The sequence below is a fragment of the Aphelocoma coerulescens genome, chromosome 3 (genome assembly GCF_041296385.1).
Source record: "Aphelocoma coerulescens isolate FSJ_1873_10779 chromosome 3, UR_Acoe_1.0, whole genome shotgun sequence".
Lineage (NCBI taxonomy): Eukaryota > Metazoa > Chordata > Aves > Passeriformes > Corvidae > Aphelocoma > Aphelocoma coerulescens.
Genome location: NC_091016.1, coordinates 58,064,340 through 58,084,564, shown reverse-complemented (window position 1 = coordinate 58,084,564; position 20,225 = coordinate 58,064,340). Strand labels below are relative to the sequence as shown.

Below are 20,225 nucleotides of genomic sequence, written 5' to 3'. Positions count from 1 at the left end.
ACTTAAAAAAATCCCTAACAACAGCTGTTTTCTATGAAAAGATATTGGATTTTGGAAAAATTTATTGCTTAATTATCTAATATGGAATCCTCCCAATATGGTTATAGTGGGAGTCAGCAGATGGCACTGTTACTCATAGTGATAAAACTTCTTTTTACAGCTGTGCAAAACTTGCTACGCTTCTGAGTAAGTTCTGCATTGCTGCTCATTTTCTAATGAAATGTCCTTGGCCAAAAAGTAGGCACTGGCTCCTCGCCTCACCTTATCAAACCACAGAAAATACTTTAAATAGATCTGGCCTTAGAGAACTGTTCAGATTCCCAAGAAAGGGGGTTGTTCACATGCTCTCTGAGTACCTCTGCTGAAAAACAAGGATTAAGTAAAGGGAATAGCGATCCTTGTCAGGGCTTGTCTGCTGGCAAGTTGATGCTTTCAAGGATGCTGGTGCATGAGCCATATGGGGTCCTTCTTGGAGGCTGTGAGCGCTAACAGAGAGGGTGAAGGGGGCCGTTGTGGTAGAGCTGAGGCACTTTAGAGGACAGCAGGAAGGCCTTGGAAACAAGAGGAGACTCACCAGCAAGAAAACTGTGGAAGCACTTGAAAACCCGAGGTAGAAACAGAGAGCATTGCAGGGGTAGCAAGACTGGAAGTGTGCCCAAAGGCAAGGCCATGGGGCACTCAGTGGTAGTTATTAATTCCCTGGGAAGACTCAGCATCTCTCAGGAGATTGCTGTTCCAATCTGAACTATTTGCCACACTGATCCCATGGATGGAAAGAAACAGTGCATAACACCCAGTAATTTTCTCAGTAACTGCATCTGTCTTCATTAAGGTTGTTTTTTCTCCTATGAGTCTTGTAAAACCTCTGTGAACAAATTCCACTTGTCAATATTTCACTGGTGTTTCTGGCTTCTGTTATTAAGATTGTGACATCAGTCACTTCAATCTATCTGTTAATGATGAGCAGGCTCACAGATACAGACACACAGACACTTTTAGTCTCAGAATGACTGTTCCTAAGGTAAAAAGGGTTTTACTATTTGACTGAGACTGCACGATGCATAAATCATCAGCAGGGTCTGTACCTGGTAAGGACAAAAGCTGGATTATAGGCATCTCACTGGGATGTTCCCATCTGGCTTCAATTCTTTTTACATGCAAATCTATAGTGATCCAGGTCCCACCAGAGACCATTTGAAATTCAGCCACAGCTGAGCCAGGTGCAGGGAACTCCAGGTGGGGGCACAAGGAGAGTTAATAGGGCTCCCTCTTCCTCTCCTTTCTCATTTAAAAATAGCCCTCTTGCTGTGTTCCTGCTTCTGTCAGTTAATGTCAGCATCCCATCCACAAGATACAATACAGTCTCTATGCCCTGTGGAAATTGGGAGAATGCATTCTTTCATCAGTCTTCACAAAATGCTCACAACTGGGTAAGTTTATAGGCAATTAAGAAACACAGTGTTCTAAAAATAACAGTCTATTTATAGTCTGTTTATAAGCTATTGTGTTGCTACCGTAGTGGTCATAGTTTTCTCTGGCTTTCAAGACATGTTGTCTGGGGCTTTTTGTATTAAAAAAAGAGTAAATAAGGACTTCTGTAATGGTTGACTGGATTAATGTTATGCTTTAGGCTCTTGGTTTTCTCAAATTCTGCAGCCAAATTGTTTGTCAGTTATAAAATTTACTAAATGAAAGGCACTAAAAATGACTTTTAAAACTGTAGGAGGAGGAGGCTATATTCTCAGTGTGCTTGCAAAAATCTGTTGCTTGCTTGTGTCATCTGTCCTAGGTTTGCCTGCACTAATCATTATTTGCTCCATCATTGATTAGGACAGCAGTGGATAATAGGAAAAACTGGTTACATGGACTGAGTTGCATTATACAAAAGGAAAGAAAAACACGAGTGTGTATCAGACTTCTATTTCTATTCATGGGGTTTTGCACCCAAACTAGTATTTTCTCACATTAGTTTCCCTGTAAAATTTCCTTTAACTACTGGCTGAATTAATGAGTGAAAACTCCATCCAGGTGACGAAGGAGTGGGAACTGGATTCTAGCGAGATCCCTATTTACAGATTGCTATATTATATGAGGAACATTGCTGTATAACATGCTGAGCATATGTTCAGTAAGAGTGGCAAGGTTGAAGACCTGCTAAAGCCATTTGGAAACAAGTCACTTGCATGGCTTCCTTCATAGGCCTTTAGGCAATTATATATTTAAACGCTCAGCATCTCTACCTTGTAGTTCAATGAACAAAGGGCCACAAAAGAAATCCTTTTAAAATCCTATTCAGTCAATGTCCAGTTCTGGGTTTGTATTCCTATTGAATTTTGGTAGGTTCAATAATTTTAGTTGAAAGAAATGCAGTCCTCCAATGCATAAATGAAGAGGCTGGAGGGGCAGGGGGAAAACACACTTTTTTACACTGAAGTATTATTATAGATAATGATTCTTGTGTAATCATTTGGATGAAAATTGCAAGGTAATAATGCTTAAACCTTTCAGTCTATGTTTTGGAACCAGTTATAAAAAAAAAGGCAACACCTTATTGTCTAGCAGTCATTTGATATTATGTGGAGTATTATGAACTTGGAGACCACTCTTCTTGTTATGTTTGGTTTTTGGACTTCTTTGTTTAGACTTTATAAGGGTTTCATTGATAGGACCCAGCTCAACTAGTTACTTGGCCTTTTGCTACAGCTGCCTGCTCATACAGCAGTATCTTAGGGAATATTTGCTTGCAGGACAAGAGGAATGGCTGCATTACTTCGGTGAAAAAGTACTCGTTTCTGGATTTTTATGTGCTGGGCAATAAAGATTTGGGACAAGTTATTGACAAGGCTTTGTCTGAGTATGTATCAGATTATTTCTGGGTTAATGTGAATTTTCATGGCCAAAGCCAATTTTCAATTTAAAGGGGAGTTCTTAAACCATCTTGCCTTCTCCTCCCTCCCCACATTTACAGAGGGAATTACAAAATTGTTTGGGTCAGAAAAAGTTTCTAAGACTATCAAATCTGACCATTAGCTCATCACTGCCATGTCTACACTAAACCTAAGCACCACATCCTTTAAGCATCTCCAGGGATGGTGACTCAACCACTACCCTGGGCAGCCTGTTCCAGTGCTTGACAACACTTTTGGTGAAGAAATTTTTCATAATACCTAATCTAAACCCCCCCGGTGCAGCTCAAGGCCATTTCCTCTTGTCCTATTGCTTATTAGTTGGGAGAAGATACATAATATGTATAAAAATGATTATTTAAGAGCTCAAGACAAAGTTCTGTGATGCAAGGGGATATAGATGTGAATCCAGTCCTTCAGCTGCAAGGGTTGCCTCTGCACTGAGCAATACCTGCTTGCCTGAGCAGTCTCAGTTAGGAAGTTGAACAAGGCTGATGATTAGGAACTTGGTTTTGCTGTTCTCCACCAATGTCCCTGGATAGCACACTGCAGCTGGCAGGAGTGGAAGTGTCACATATTGCCAGGATGACTGTTGTCTCCTAGCCAGGGAGTAGTTTCTGGCCAGGCTCTGGGACACCACAGAAATGGGGTATGCAGGTCCCTGTGTGAAGTGTGGAGACCTAGGTCTAGGATATGTAAAAGCCAGGGCAAAGAAAGCCCTTTATGGTTCTCCAGAAAGACTATTTTCATCAAAGATGTGCTGACAGAGACATCTATTTAAGTACTGGTAGCCCTTTTTACAGGCCTGGCATGGGATTTGTCTCCTGTCAACACCTCTGATTGGGATTTCAAAATGTCATTATTTGGAACCAAGCAAAGTAGAGGACTAGCTCATCCAAGGAGATGGCTCAGGAACAGCCTTTCTGACTAAATCAGCCAGCTCTCTCACAGTGGTATTCTGTAAATTTAGGATAAAGGCATAGGGCTTCACTCCCATTTCTGTTGGTTTATGATACAGCCCCTTCCCAGGGAAGGTTCGTTCACAGCCATTCTGTTTGGCACAGCCTTGTATTGTCAGATTTTTGCAAACCTCAGCCTAAAGCAGGTGGTCCAAAATCACTTCTTTTCTACTGAAATACTCAAGGATTATTTTAAACAAGAGCCTTAGCTTATAGTGTGTTTTATAGGAGAGGCAAGTAGGTGAGCTGTCCCAGGCCATATTTTGCTGCAGTGCTTGGTTAGTCTGTCTGTGTAATTTCAGAACTGCTGATTCATTTCCAGGCTTTGAAACTAGTGACCCCAAACATGGCCCTTTTCTAACCTGAGGAACATTTTTTTAATGGTATGTAGACAAATGACATGTTAATGTAAATCATCAGACTTAAGCTAGAGTTAATCTGATTTGCTGCATGGAAAGCAAAACAAGCAAATTCCTTCAAGGCTGTTCCTCCGATTCAGACTCCACTCAGAGCCTCTTTCTGGAGCTGCCAAAATGTGAGTGGTGGTCAGAAAATAATTGTGCTTCAGCATGGGGAGTGTGTCTGCTTACAGGAGCAATGTCTGACCCATCCCTCCTAAACCTGTGCACAAGGACAGTGCCAGAGCGCTTTCCAGACCTCTCTCCTTCTCCATTAATGCTTTTGAGTTGGGGCATGTGCAGAATTCAGTGAGGCAGAAATATCACCACTTCCTCCCAATCCTTTTTCCCTCTGGGGCAGCTTGCTAATGGGGGGTGGGGGGAAGGGAGGGTGAGAGTGTCGAGGGAGTGGGGGGCTGGAAATCAAGCCCGTGAGTCATGGAGGGGAAGTTCATTACAGGTCACACAGCTGTGTACCCAGGCTGAAAAGAGCTGCTTGCTTGCTGATGAAACAGTCTCTCATCACTGGGGTTAACACTGTAACATGGGATTCTGTAGTTGCACAGGAGATAATGGTAGAGAGGCTGTGTTTCTGAAATCAGATTAGAAGCAGGTGTGGGGGGCAGCAAAAGCATGGGATTGGTAAATTGCCTTAGAGGTATGGATATCTGAGCTAGTGCATGTGTGCAGGTTGCTTGCATGAGGAAAGGTTCATCTAAGAATAAAGAAAATCATTAGGAGATGTGTCCCTTTGGCTTTGTTTGAATTTCACTGCACTCTAGAACAATGCATAGGGACTCAGCTGCTTCTCTCGGGATGTGAAGGGTACAGAGCTTACAACTCTGCCTTTAGATATTTCTAATTACAGAGAGATCTTGCAGAATCACCTCTTGGCTTCCTACAGGTGAGCTTCTAGATGGATGCATCAAATGCTTGGTCTAAACATGGATAAGTATCTGATTAAAAACAACATTTTGGAGAAGAGGAAAAAAAGCTCCCAAGTAATTAACATCTACTAGGAGTGCTGCTCTTCTAATTGCTAGGCATGTATATTAGCTACTAGTGAAGCAAGTGCTTGCAGCTAATTGTGATAAATCTGTCTTTGGAAAACAATCAATTAAGGTAATTTAAATTTAAGCAAACTAAGACTGGACCTTGGCTCCAGGTATCAAATCTCATTTCCCTATGCTTTTAGGTTGTTGTAATTTAATCCTCCAGGGTATATGTGATTTACCAGGCAAGAACACCTATACCTTTTACTGATATCTAAACTGTCGCTGTAGGGTACGGTTCATACTTTCCTGAAAACAAAATGTGTGCAGTATATTCACTTTTGAACAGAAGAATACTTTTTTCACTCTTCCATAACCAGCCATGTTTAAAAGGATGGGAAAATACACAGGAAAAGTAGAAAGGATAAAAGTAGAGAGGTTACTGTTTTGGAGAGAGTATTCCTTCCACATTCAGAATTCAAGCTGCTGCTCACTTTGCAATGCAAGTGAAAGTCAAGTACCAGCGTCACTGATGTGAAAGAGGAGACTGGACTGGACTGAAATATATTGGCAAAAAACTGAGGTGGACTTGTTTGGTTGTCTACCAACATCCCATAATCTTTCTGGGCTTTCCTCCAAGAGATGCATACTGTAAAATAAAGATGGAGCAAGAAAAAAGGCATGCAGGGTCCCTGCCTACAATTTTTAATAATGAAAAATAGTTTGAATGGTCTACTATCCATCTTCCATAGCCTGCAGTTAACTTAGATAGAACATTAAGTATTTTTCTGAGAACTTAAGGGTTCTGCCTGGACAGCATGATGATGCCCTAGAAGGAAATAGTTCTTTTGACATTACTTCACATGAAATTCTTGTGAATCAACTAGGGAAATGTGGTCTTTAAGAAACTGGGTTGGATGAAAAATTTATTATTTCCAGATAAGCTGCTCTCTGGATGTGGTTATCAATGTTACAGCTTCAAAATTGAAGGAGATATCAAATTGGATTCTTTGTATGAAAGGATGTTTTCTTGTTTTGTTGGTTGGTTTTTACATAGCAAAAGGGAATAATATTACCTCAACAGTTCAGAAATAGAGCAAAAACCTCTGAGTTCATGGAGCATTTTGCTCAGTGAGCTTTAAGTGCAGCAGCAGAGGTAGAGATCAGGTGCTAGGAAAATAACCCTAACTCAAACAAAGCAACAACCTAAAAGTAAAGGTAATGAGATATATTCTTATACTTCAGAAGCTGAGAAGGTCTTTAAGAACAGATTGGACAAACATTAATCAGAAATGACAAGACTGAAACTGAAGCTGGGCACACACTATGCCACTTCATAAAGTCCTTTCTAACCATCCCTTGCATTGTGCTCTAACTTATGATAAAGCTTGCATTTGAAAAGTACCCCACACATATTGTCTTCATGGAAAGGTTAACTTCTAAATGGCTGAACCAGAAGTGAGGACTTTTTCTCCTAAGAAATTGAAAAATGCTAAATTGATAATGATGTACTGAGTCATTCTTTCCACTGCACCATCAAATTACATGCTTGCATCTGTCAGCCATATGCCATTCCAGTCTTTCCTGTCTTGATTTCATTAATAGCACTGGGCCAAACCAGGCAGAATTCCTGTTTGTGTAGGCAGGTGACCTCTCTCATTAGTATCTTCTTGCTTTCTGTTTTAGTGAGTATAGCCCCAATAATATGACATTTTGAAATCACATACTTCATTAATAGATGCAACTTAGAGTTAGTTCCTAGATGGCAGAAATAAAAATGCCCTCTTTATTTTCAGTTTCCTGCTTCTTGCACCTTACAGGTACCCCATTTTTGCTGTATTCTTCCTGGGTTGCTTGTTCTGTACCTCATCCCATACAGTGGGACTGCAAATCTTAGGAGGAGCTTTGTAATACTGACAATGATTTTGTCTGACATGAATATGAACTGTATGCTTTGTCTGGAAATAATTATGCTACTGAATTGATTCTCTACTGAATTGATGCCTTGACCTCCCTACTCTGAGTTATTCCCTTAGAAAACTCTGTGGGACACCTGCGGGAGGCTGTTTTTGTAAGGCTGGATGACAGTTCAGAGATACGGGACATAATTGTTCTCTGGCAGAAAAAAAATCTCAATAGGACAGATATGCTAATAGACCTTTGCTGCTTTAATGAAAAGGCACCTAAATGTCTGCTGCTGTGCCCAGAAAGCTTTTGGAAGATAAAGCCCAGAGTCTCTAATACAGATAAGCAACTTGGATACGATTGCAGATATGGGACTGGGGGTGGGAGTTGTTTTGTTTGTAATGGTGGATATCACTCCCCTTTTTATCACCTTGCTAAGAAGGCACTGCAATGGGGTTAATTCCTAAACTTCCTCCCAAATGTTTCTCAAGCTTTTCTCTGTGCCCATAATTATCATCTGGAAACTGTCAGACTGCCTTGTGAAAACCCTTGTGATGCAGGTGCTCTTGGGGATGGACCAGCCACCAGTAGGTTTCTGGTTCTTAAATACTTGGAAGGTGCTGGGAAGAGGTAAGAAGGACAAAAATCTTGACATGTACAAGAAGCAAAGTGGTGCACTGCTGCAAAAATTGGGGTGCAATGAGGAAGCTCTCTTTATTTATAGCACTGTTCAGAGGTCTAAGTCATGCTACCTTAAGATACGTCCTCCACAGGTGGAAAAAAAGGGGTTGGATCTACTGATGTCATTTATCACAGAGGACTCCAAGTCAATGGGGTTTTTTTCCCTGTTTATGTTTAAATTGTTTTGTTTACTGAAGGGGCTGCTTCTTCCAAAATTATGGTTTCCCTGACCTGTCTTAATGTTCAACATAGTTCTGTGGTTTTATGGTCTCTTCACATTAACTTTACCGTAAAGTTAATATGATAGAATGACATTGTGCCAGAACCTCTCAACATTTTTTTTTTTTTTGTTAAAAAAAAATATATTCAAAACCACAAAACAAACCATGTTGGTCTCAAAAGAAAGGGGATGTTCAATTATTTCAAGACTCATCCAACTGATATGGAGGTCAGTTGTTTTGCTCTAGGAGTATTTTTTGAAAAGACCCAGTCCCCACTTAAAGCAATTTTTTATATCCTTTCTCAGTCCTCAGTTTCACCACTGACAGTGTTTTTCCCTGGCATCAAGTCTTTGGCTAAGAGAGATTTACAGTTCTTTCCCAGAACAGAGTAGGTATTTGGCCCTCCTATCTGAGACTTTATTTACATACTGACTACTTCTGATTTGGGAATTTTTAGGCTCTTTGAGAGGAAATGTTACTATTTTTTTCCCATTTATATCTCAATTTTATTTTTATCTCAGGTTTTATTCATCTTTATCCAGGGCTGTTTTGCCAGGAAGAAAATGTTGACTTTAAATTTCCGTTTGTTGCAGGAATGCACGTAAAAAAACACCCTTAACAACAAATGTCACTTCCTTTGAAATTATACTTCCCAACTGTTGTTTAATTTGCAAAAGGAGTAAAACCTCCAAAGGTAAATATAAAGGTTCATACGCTTACAGCAGAGCTAACAGATTTTGAAATCTGATGTAATGTGGTCGATTCTATTTGAATCAGTTCAATTTCAGCATTTCTACTTAATATAACCAAACTGACAGAAAAAAATATTTATTTGACTCTTGAGACCATAGATACAATCTTTTGTTTTTCCCACTGACAAACTGCATCTACAAAGAGCTCTCCTGCCTACTTGAGAACAGATGATGCAGAATAGGGTGTAAAGACTGCCCTGAGATTGGCCAGGCTGCCTCTGAATTGGGAAGGTATTGACTGAGGTGTATTCTTCAGCTCTGATGCAGGGGAGAGGAAACAAATAAGCAACATAATCCAAGGTGTTACTGGTAAATGTGCAAAGCAGTACCTCTGGCAGAAAAAAAATTCCCTTGGATTCCCTGCACACAAGGTTAGGAAGAGGCTTTGTGGGGCTATGTTGCTATCTTGACGTGAGTCCCTGGACTCCGTTTTAGATACGGACCCACAGCCTTTGAAAGGTCTCAGTGCTCTTCTTGCTGCAGGGAATAGGGAGGGAATGGATTTGCTCAGAGCAGATTGCTCATGGTACTGGAGCAAGCAACTGGAGAGAGGTCTTGCCTACAGGTGGGATTATATTATTTGTGTATATTGACATATCTTGGAAGAGGATAAACCACTTTTACGCAGGCTAGTGTCACTTGTACAAGTGCCTATAGTGCTATCATTTAGGAGCAAGTCAGTAATTCATACTATTTCTGAGCTACCTCAAAAAGTGTGGATTTTCTGCGTGACTTAGCTAGAATATTTGTATTCAAGTGCTGTGTAAAAGGGCCTTTCATCATGAACAAGTAAATGCCAGACTACATCATGTAAGAATTACAGAAAGTTCAATGCTCATAATGGCCTCATATGCTCATAAACTGAGTTATGTTAATTGGATGGAGTTTCCTAAGAAAAGAGAACAGGAGAGCTGGGAAGAATCTCAGCTGGGCTAGTACTGAGTCAATGTCCAAGTGGCTTCAATAGGTACTGAGATATCTGTGTTGGAAATAAGGGAAAGATTTCTAGCATCCTCTAATGAGATAAGAAAAAATTGTAGCATCTTCATACAGAATCTAAACTGGTTATTTTTTTAAGGAGAAATAAAGTTTTATTGGGATGATTTTTGTCTCATTTTATATCTGGAGACCATATGTACTTCTTTACTTCAGCTGTTTAGTGTGGAGTCAGTGGTGTGTGGTGTTATTCCTGAAGTTACTTGATTAGCTTGGACTGAGCCCATCTTGCTGTCTTGTGTTCTATTTATGGAAGTACCTATGTTACTGTTTCCTTGCAAAGTAGCCAACAGAAATATTAATAGCATAAACACTTCTGTCTCTATCACAGTCAGGATTTCAGCTGGCTCAAATCTGTCACCAAAACCACTGGAGAATGTAAGTCAAAGAAACACACCTTCACTCACCCCCAGCTTCTCACTGGCCTTGAAGGAGTCACACATTCCATGAATGGGATTTCCAGAGGATTGGGGAGGGTAGCAAGGGTACCAGACATCTCCTTTGAATCATTAGATCCTGTAATGCTCAGCTATAATGAGAGGAAATGTCATGGTCTCCAGCTTGGCAGTGCTGGATGGTGAGGTGCCGTGACCTTCCTAAAAGCGTATCCAAGGCAAAGCCACTCGGCAGGAGCACCACACACTCACACACACGTACACGGGCACACACACACAGACAGCTCCTTAAAATAGGTCGACGGCAAAGATGCAGGAAGGGCCTTCGTATAGAATTCCACAGGAGAACTTTAATGCAACCACACATGTGAAGGGCTCCAGGGATGAAGACAAAGAACATGAGAAGGTCCAGGTTTATATACGGGAGCAGGGAGAGCATCAGGGACCAATGGGGCATGGGGCGGTACACAGGTGGGACCAGGGTATGGGAACCAATGGAGAAACTCTGAGGGAGTGGTGATGGGGCAAGGGCCAATGGGAGAACAGGGAGTGGAGAGCCTTCTAGAGCAGGGAATATAAGGTACAAAGGGGCAGGGAGGCCAACGGGCCAACCGGGGAAGCAGAACTGGGATATATTAACATAACAGAACAGAGCATCCTGGGGGGAGCCTTTTCTGTCACCCTAACCTCAGGAGGATCTCTGATCTTAGGGACTGTCCTACCAGTGGACTCTTTTTGTTCCTTGTTCCATAGGCTCACCGGCCTCCACAGGGAAATGCACTTCAGAGTGCTGAGACTGGTAATGTCTTGTCTTTTTACTACGTACCAGTGACTTACTGTTCACAGCTGTCTCCTGAATGGGGTGGGAGCTGTACATCCAGCTCTTCACTGGACACATAAGCTTTGGACACACAACACATGTGCAGCACATAGTCTCAGTTAAAACTTTTTCCACTTTCTAAGTTACAGAAAAGGGCAAGACAGAAATACACTCATTTGGATAAGGGAGTAGGATGCATACATCTATACCGGTTACTATAGAGTTCTGTACGTGCTACCTCAAATGGAAGGGACAGTAGGACATTGAAAATTTAGTTAACTGAATAGATATTCATCCTAGAAACATGGCTTCCTAAAATTTCATATCTATAAAGACTGGAATATTCCTGAAATTTGCCAGCTTTTCTAGCATTTGCACAGGTAACACCAATGAAAAAAATTGGTCTTGTTTCATATACCCATAGCTTCTTCTCCACTGGGGAGGCTGCAGGTGATCAAGTAATGTGGAAAAGAGGAGGATTTTGGGGATTTCAAGAGGAGCATTACATGTGGGAAGGGATTCTGCCCTTAAACTAGTTAAAGAGAAAGACCAAAGTGTTTGAGCAACAGGGCTTGTCAGGATACTAAGGCAGGAAGCTAAGAGAAAAATCTGTGGGATGGAAATTGCAACAGTATGATGAAATTTGAGTACAGATTTTTGGCAATGGAAGAATATTAACCATCTCCTTCCCACATTCAATTCCCTTGTCCTTTCTTTCCTCACTCTTTCCTTTGGTGGAAAAGTCCTGTCTTCTCCCTTGATCTCAAACTAGCATGTCCACGTGCAAACTGGCCCAGCAAGGGTCCCTGGAACATCTTTGGTTTAAAACTGCGCTCTGTGAGGTTTTGTATGGTGCTGTTTGATAGGACCATGATAACAACAGTATAGACCATCGCATCCCTATTCCCAGGAACAGTCTCAAGCATTATCTAATTGATGAGGACAGAGAGCACTGGTATTTATTTTCTAAGATTCTTTGCTGGTGTTTCTGGAGAGCTGCAATGAAATGACAGAAGCTCTACTGATGTTTAGCAACTGAAAATCTGATTGTCAATTGCCAAGCGGAAACTACAGTGAAATAATTACAAGAAAGCCCTCTCCTTTTAAAATCTCTTCATCTGTGACATGCCTGTTTTTGTAGAGATGGTATTCAAATTCATGATACCTCCTTCTTGAAAAGCTGTTGGTTGTGGTAAACAGTATTTATTCTGAAATCCAGATAAACTGCTGTTCTGGATCTGTAGTTCAGATGTGAATTAATCTGGAAGTGAGTTTCCATGCATATTAATATGCCAATAGAAAGAAGACTACAGGTCAGACTAAGGGCTTGGTTTACTATCCTAGCTACTGTAGTGGCCACAAATGGAGGCACGTGGAAAAGAGTAGAAACGCTGGTAACCCTGAGTATTTTCCCAGCTACAGCTATTATTGTCTTAAGGATTGTTGTAAAATGAACCTTTATCCTTTTGTTTGCTTGGAACCTGGCTCCAAATTGCTTTCTTTAATTCCTCATTTATTTTATTGGCAAAGAGGGCAAACTAGTGATGAGTTTTTAACCCATTCATGAACGTCATGATTTTGTACTCCTCTACCATAACCCCCTTTTGTCATCTCTTTTTGACTGAGCTCTCCAATCCTGTATCCTTACTCTGTTGCTTTCCACCTCTGAATCTGTTCCAGACTCCCACAAGAGATGTGGAGACTCCACTCTTTTTCTCATAATACTCATGAACCAAATGAACCATGGCATCCTGTAGGTCTTATTTTTTTTCTCTGTTTATCACCCGATAGTGCCTAAATTCAAGTTTTTAAGCACTGCAAAGAATTGAGCTGGTGTGTTCATGGAGCTTCCTATTACATTTATATAGATATATCCTGTGCTCCTGTTTCTGTCATAGTCTCAAGATACCACTTCTGAGTGGTAATGGTCAGCAAAATGGTAAGGACCATTGTTTATATGTGAAGCTGAAATTGTGCTTTGTCTTCTGTGCATGCTTTATTATCACCTACACTGAATTTCCCCTGCTCCTTTATTGTCCACTCAGCTCTTTGGCCCTGCTGTTTTTCTGTTGGCCCTCATCCTTAATAACTTAATATTAACAAAATAAGAAAACTTTCTCACTGCATTTCTCACCCTCTCTCAGGTACTTCACAAGGATGGGAATTAGCATAAATTCAGGTAGAACCATTAGTCAGCAAGAAATGACCACTTACTTCCAACTTCAGTTTCTACTCCTTTCACCTGATTATCTGTATATGCTAGCACATTCCTCCTTTATGCTGTACTTGCTTGTTTTTAGCACTTAAATAAGTTATCCTTTTGGAAATCAAAGTAGAAATTTTCAGCTTTATCAGACTTACCTACAGAGTTTCTTGCCCCCTTCAAAATATAGTTTTGTAAGGCATAATTTTTCTTCAAAGCCCTGTTGACTCCTGAACTTGATCATTCAGATGCCTAGTATTTCTGTGGTTTTTTTTATTTGAAGTTGCCGTTTCCTTGCCCACTACAGGTCAAGAGGCCTGAAGTTCCCTTGAAACTGTTCATTGAAAATTGGCATCACGTTTTTTGTGGTCCTCTGGTACTGATGCAATGAGAGGCTGCACACTATCCTTGGTAATTCAGTTATTTCATCCTTGAGTTCCTTTAAAGCTCCTGGGTGAACACCATCTGGACTTGGCAATTTGTTAAGTTCATTTTGTGAATTTGTTTCATAACTTATTCTACAGTTAGTTCAATTTCAGACAGCTCCTCTGAGTCACTCATTTAAAAAAAAAAACAAACTCCCTCAAAAGACCCCCACCATTTTTTTTGTTTTGTTCTGACATGGGAATCTTCCCAGCTTCTCCCAGAGTGAAAAGCTGTGCAAGAAATGACATGTCTTCTCTTCATACATTCTGCCCTTACATTATTAGCATTTGAATTTGCAATCAATCTATATCTCTGTGCATGTGTTACTTCTATCAATTTTGCTTTGAAGTATTTGTCTGCCTCACTGTGTGTTTAGGTTTTACTCTGTAGGAGTTCATGATCTTTTTTATTCTGTTCATTTGGACACACATCTTCTACTTTCTAAGGGTTGCATCTGTTAAAGTATCAGGTAGTAATATTGAACTCTTTTTGCTCCCTTTCTCAAGGATTTCTCAGTTGATGGCATTTGTTGCTCCCATGCTTTCAATATTGTGGCTTTACACAGTTTTGAGTGTGTGGATGTGATTCTTGTCTTTACAAAGATTTTGTTTATTTAGAAAGATGACTGGCTTTCTGCAAGTAATTTTTCTGTTATGAGGAAGAAGAGTTTTCATTTTTTCAGCTCTGAGTGACTGGGCCAGGGATTCCTTGTTTATTTACCTGGAAGCTTATTCTAGGTATCAGCTATAGGTATGCACCCACTTAGATTCTCCATGTGCTCATTGAACATTGTAAAAAAAAAAAAAACCAAACCTCCCCCCCCCATATACACACCCATATATGTATACGCATGTATTTTATGTATATATGAAATGTACATACACAAGAATGAAAGGGAATTTGTGTTGTGTTCTGAATCCATAGAAGCACATGGGATGAACTGGCTAATTCTGGATCATTTTTGTGTCTTCATATAGTAGAGTTCCCAATGTGCTTGTTCCATAACCTTTTAAATTTTTTTCTGTAAATCTCTCTCATTGGGTTGCAGTGACTGTAATGAACAGTTCAGATAGCTCATAGTTGCTAAGCACCAAGCAGACCTTCAGTAGAAAGGAAAAGATAAGTGTGCAAATTTTAAAATACACAAGAAATTATTTTGATCCCTAACTGCATGACTTGCTTTGAAATTATTTGATTTTGTCATTCTAAAACAGGCAATTAGGAAGAGTAGAGGTCTAACCTGCACTTTGCTTCCTTTGGTTGTATATGGCATGTCTTGGAGCATATCCTTACAGGGATCTTAACATAAAGATAAGGTGACTCAGAGAGGCTTCCTCCTTATAAATTAACAATTTTTATCAGTTACTAAGAAACACAGGCAATATTATCTTCGTGTAGCAGCTCTCTGCATGTGGGCATCCTGAAATACTGACATCATTTGAACCATAAGGGTTCTGTGCAATTACATTTTTAAGGCTGATTAAAACACTAGCAGAGTTGCATATTAGTTTTAAATGTTATTAATAAAAGCAATTAAAACCCTTTCATTGTACATCTGCTTTCCTAATGCTGTGAGTCCAGTTGACTTGTGGGCACATCCTTGTGTACTATACATTATCCTTGTCTTCCTGGGAAAGATGAGAAAAGTGCCTAGTAATGAGATGGGTAAAGGAAGACATGCTGCTACCTTCCTAGCAATGACAGATTTTACATCTAATGGTTGGATCTTACTGGCCCACTGCAGTGAGGTTTGAACCCTGTCTGTGCACTAAAAGTGGTCAGAATGCATCACAAAAAAAAATCCAAAAAGGTTCATTTTCCAAAAGCAACTTTTTTTTTTTTTTTTTTTTTTTTTTTTTTTTTTTAATTCAGATTCTGTTGAAAGCCTTAATCTGAGGAAGGTCAAAAGACAATTTGGTTGTGATAAGGTTGAGGCATTTTAGCTCAATTTTATCTAGCAATCTTGTCTTTTACACTCAATGTTAAAAGTTCTATTTTAGTGTTTGATCCAGCTTTTAATGCCGTGTTGTGCCGTGACCTGAATAGTAGGCAGGGTGTCATGCAGAGGACACCCGCTGCGGGCACCCCTCTGAGAGCAGTGCCAAACCAAAGCAAATATGCCTGAGTCCCTCCAGCTACTGCTGTCATCTGAGAAGAAGGAATATGATTGTTCCCTGTAAATATGTCTTGACACAATATGACCAGCACTTCCATGTGCATACACTGTATTATATAATACACTGTGTAGACATTCACAGAAAACTTTGCTATCATTGTCGTATTTTCTTTTCCTTGATCAGATGTTGATTTACAAGGACTTTCTGATCTCTTTCAGTAGTGGTAGAATCATAACATTTCTTCTGAGTTCTAATTTTAATACCAGCATAAATGCTATTGCAAGTAATAGTTTATTTTTCAGTGAGGTTGTTTAATTTTGTGTTGCACGCCTTAATGGCTTGCAGCTGTTGATAGACCAGTGAGAAACTGCGATGGCATTTTCAGCCTTTCGAATGAGACTTTGTGAGGTTAAATTTGCCTGCTCATTTATAAGAAGCACTACATATGGTGAAATAGGATTTATTTTGCCTGAACCTTGTTCTCTGAAACAAGTCTAGGCGAGTTGGCTTGGACATATGTAGCTGATGCAGAGAGGAACATTCTTTCAATTCGTGAGCCCTCCCATGCATGGAGCCTGCCTCCTTTCGGATGTGACAGATTGTCCTGTGGAGCAGGCTTTGTTTTTTCATTGGCTACATATCCAGCTCATAAATGCCTTTAAGATGGGTGCATAAAATCAGAAATGTAGTTGAAGGATTAGGACTTCAACAATCCTCATAGGATTAATCTATGCAGGTAGGTCAAAAGACCTCTACTTCTTTCATTTGCTAGCCAAGCCATACTATTTGCCCAGGTGTGGGGTGATGCTATACCATTTTTTTCCTTTGATCTGTGCAAAAACAGTGTTGCCCACTGCTCCCAATGTATAATCCACAACAAACTTCCCTATAAGCTGCATCTTGTTGTGTCAGCCTTATCAACTGGCAAACAGTTATTACTTGCTGAATATAAAATGTCTACCCATGTTAATATGCCTGGCTTCTTTAAACACATCAGAGCTTTCCTGATGCATGACTGTACCATTTTTCTCTTTCTAAAATGCTAAACTGATTCTGGAAGAAGGTTCTTCTCTCCAAATGAATGGTATTTCTGAGGCAATAACTTACAGTTTGAGTATTTATTTACTTGGATTACTAGGAAAAACTTTTCTCCCTTACAAAGCAAAGGACTGGAAGTGTTCAGAGACAAATGGAAAATATGGGAGACACTCCAAACCTTGTATAACCTGAAGCAATCTCTCAAAATGGAGGGGGCTGCATCTTGGGAAAAGAGGTCAAAGACGCTTCATATCCTTTAGGAGGCACTCTGGAGATAAAAACAAAAAGTACCTTAGGGAATCACAGTCTCACCTTGTCTGCCATATAAGCTTCCCATACAAACACATCCTGGTATTGAATGACACTGCAATGTTAGCATTTGGTAGTTTGCTTTCACAATTATATTTTTGTCTCTTCTCCCTGTAGTTCTTGAGTTACTTAATGGTTAAATCATTGGTTTATGACTGTTGTTAAATTGCAGCAAATAAGCTTTGAGGTTAAAAGGGAATGAGACAGAATATATTTAATATTTTTTGTCGTTTACACCTGTTTATGCAGAAATGTGAAAATATTTTTGGCCTCTTCCCAGCAAGGATTTCTATGCTCAAAGTGATTCCTGCTTCCCTCTTGATTTGGCACTAATATGTCCTTTAGGAAGGCCTGTGAACATCTGAAAGATGAAGGAAGTATTCTCCAGCACCTGCCAGCTCTGGAGTTTAGTGCTAGCTGCGGCTTGAAGTGGTAACAGAAGAAAGGAATCATTGACAGAAAATGCTTGTACTTCGGGGGTTTTTTTGTTTTTGTTTTCCCCTCCTTCATTTTAATCATCCCAGCTACAGAACAAATGATCATTTCCAAGTAGTTCTATTGGGTTAGGGCTGGAATGTCTGAGTGTGGTGGCACTGAGGTTAAAAACACCACCACCAAAACCCAGGACACCCTGTCCATCGTCTGCTTTTGTACACAGCCATCTCAGAAATTAGGCAAATTAACTGGTGAGAAACCTCAAAAGCAGAAAGCTCAGTGTAAAATGCTGTGAGTTAAATTACTGTGCAGCAGATGATATAATTTCATATACAAGTACTGTCTGCAAGGCATGTCTAGCTAGCAGGATGATTTTTTTTTTTTTAACCAAGTTGCTCTTAATTACAAAGAAAATACTGCTGACAAATTATTACTATTGAGTTTCTGAAAGAGGCATTTTCAGTTGCAAGTGGTAATTATAAAACATAATTATACTTAATATAAGTTACATGTAAATTAAATTGTATTTCAGTTGCAACTCAAGTCACTTTTTTAAGATTATTACTAAGTGGGAAGAATGAGTCAGACTTGAAAAGAGAATAGACTTCATGATCCAACAACAAAATTCTGAATTATATTTCAAAATTTCAATTTGAGCTAAGTAATTAGTGTCACAAATGCAGCACAGTTGAGAAGACAGAAAAGGTTTTGTAGTAAAAACCTTTAATTTTCCATACACTGCTTGATGTATTAGGTAGGAATAAAATCTTGCCCATTTAGTAACTCTTCACAAGCTATTTGGAGGGTCTTGCTTGAAAAGGGTGAGAAAGTTTTGCTGGTCTGAGTCCAGATACAGTATACAGCTAATTAACTTCATAGAACACCCAGCCACAAAATAACTTTTACATCAGCATCTAAAACTGCATTGTCTTTAATATGCAAACTGGAAATATGCATTCTGAGGGAAATTAAGAGGCAGGGAAGCAATACACTTTTAGAGTTTTGGGCTCCTTCTCAGTCACTCTAATAAAATAGGAAACAGCGAGTTTTCTGGAGTGAGGTTGGTGGGAACATTTCCAGTTTAAGGGTAGAACAAACATATCCCCATCAGCCAGGTACTTTTTTTTTTCTCCCAGATGTCTTTCCAATTAGAAACTGGAACAACCTCCTTCCTCCTTCTGTCTACAGTTACCTATTGAAGCAGCCTGACACACAAGTGTGTTTCCCATGTTCGCCTCCATGAGGGGATTGCTTGCCACAGACTTAATATATTACACTGCTGCACTGCAGCCAGGGCTGATCCCTGCAGTGATGCATTGTTTCCACTGTGATGCATGGCAGCACAGCAGTACCTCCTGTCAAACTGCCTCCTGGCCTGTAAAAGCAGCTCCAAAGCCATTCGTTCCAAGGCAACGAAATGAAGTCGTACAAAGGATCTGATTGCTACCAGGCTCTTTGCTTACTAGGAAATTTTTTTTCTTGGAAAACTTAAAATCATAAACCCATTAAGGTTGGAAAAGTCCTCTAAGATCACCTAGTCCAGTCCTTAACTCAGCATTGCCAAGTCCATCACTAAACCCTGTTCACATCGTCACACCATTTGAACACCCCCAGGGGTGGTGAATCTACTACTTCCCTGGGTAGCCCACTGCTTGTCTACTGCTTCAGTGAAGAACTTTTTTATAATATCCAATCTAAACCTTCCCTAGTGCAACTTGAGGCCCTTTCTTCTTTTCCTATTGCTTGTTACCTGGGAGACCAAACCCCACCTTACTACAACCTCCTTTCAGGGAATTGTAGATTCCAGCTTGTAACTCATAGCACTTTTCTTCGTCCTTTGACTTGCTTAGAGTCCCTATTAAATAACAGCTGTCTGTGGTCCTGGAAGACCCTGGCATAGCTGCTCTGTGGCAGAGACAAGAGGACCTGAAAGCCATAAAATAACTCTGTAAAGAGAGAGACATATAGGTGTTCTGTCTGTTACCAGCTATAGTTGTGATCTGGTGGAGGGCACATTACTGATTTCAAAAAACAGGCTCTGTGTTGCCTCACAGAAGTCAGTGGTCAGAAGTGGCCACAGCCGAGTTCTGGTACCCAGTTTAGAGGGTGTGAGGAGCCCAAGCCAAAAGAACTGGTTTTAAGAAATTCACATGAAAAAAAATGATGATCAAGTTAGTTTTTTCAGTAATGTTTTGAAGTTGGCTCCTTTACACTAATCATAATTACACAATGCATATTACCTTTCTCACTTTTAGGGAAGAGGGCAACATATTTTTTGTCATATTGAACTCTGGTTTTTCCTAGTTTAACTTCCTTTATTGGTGCAATATAGATATAGCATATATAACTATGGTACTGTGTCAGGGTACTGAAGATCCCTGAGCCTTGAGTTTCTCTTCTGGATAACAGGTAGTGCAAGCACCCTGTTACTAGCTGTAGTTATTAAATTATCTACCATATATTGTATTTTTTAAAATCTTGTTAAGTACTTATTCCAATTTATTTCAAATTATTTAAAAATTGAAATAGATAACCATGTGTTCTCAGTATGAAAAAAAAGGTGAAATGTGGATATGAATTAGAACATTTTAATGTGGAACTCTACAAAGCTGGTTTTGTAGCTTAAGTTTTTTCCTGGGTGGCTCAGTACGTACAGAATCAGACTTTTTTCA

At 39.9% G+C, this 20,225-nt stretch overlaps 1 long non-coding RNA gene across 4 annotated transcripts in view; it reads left to right on the top strand.

Annotated features, from left to right (window-relative positions):
* The first annotated feature begins 1,267 nt into the window (after nucleotides 1–1,267).
* LOC138108170 (uncharacterized) overlaps nucleotides 1,268–20,225 on the top strand; it is a 111,451-nt gene continuing 92,493 nt past the window's right edge. For all 4 annotated transcript variants that reach the window (XR_011149891.1, XR_011149890.1, XR_011149892.1 and 1 more), the window contains exon 1: nucleotides 1,268–1,430. This is a non-coding gene — a long non-coding RNA (uncharacterized lncRNA). The remainder of the gene's footprint in view (nucleotides 1,431–20,225) is intronic.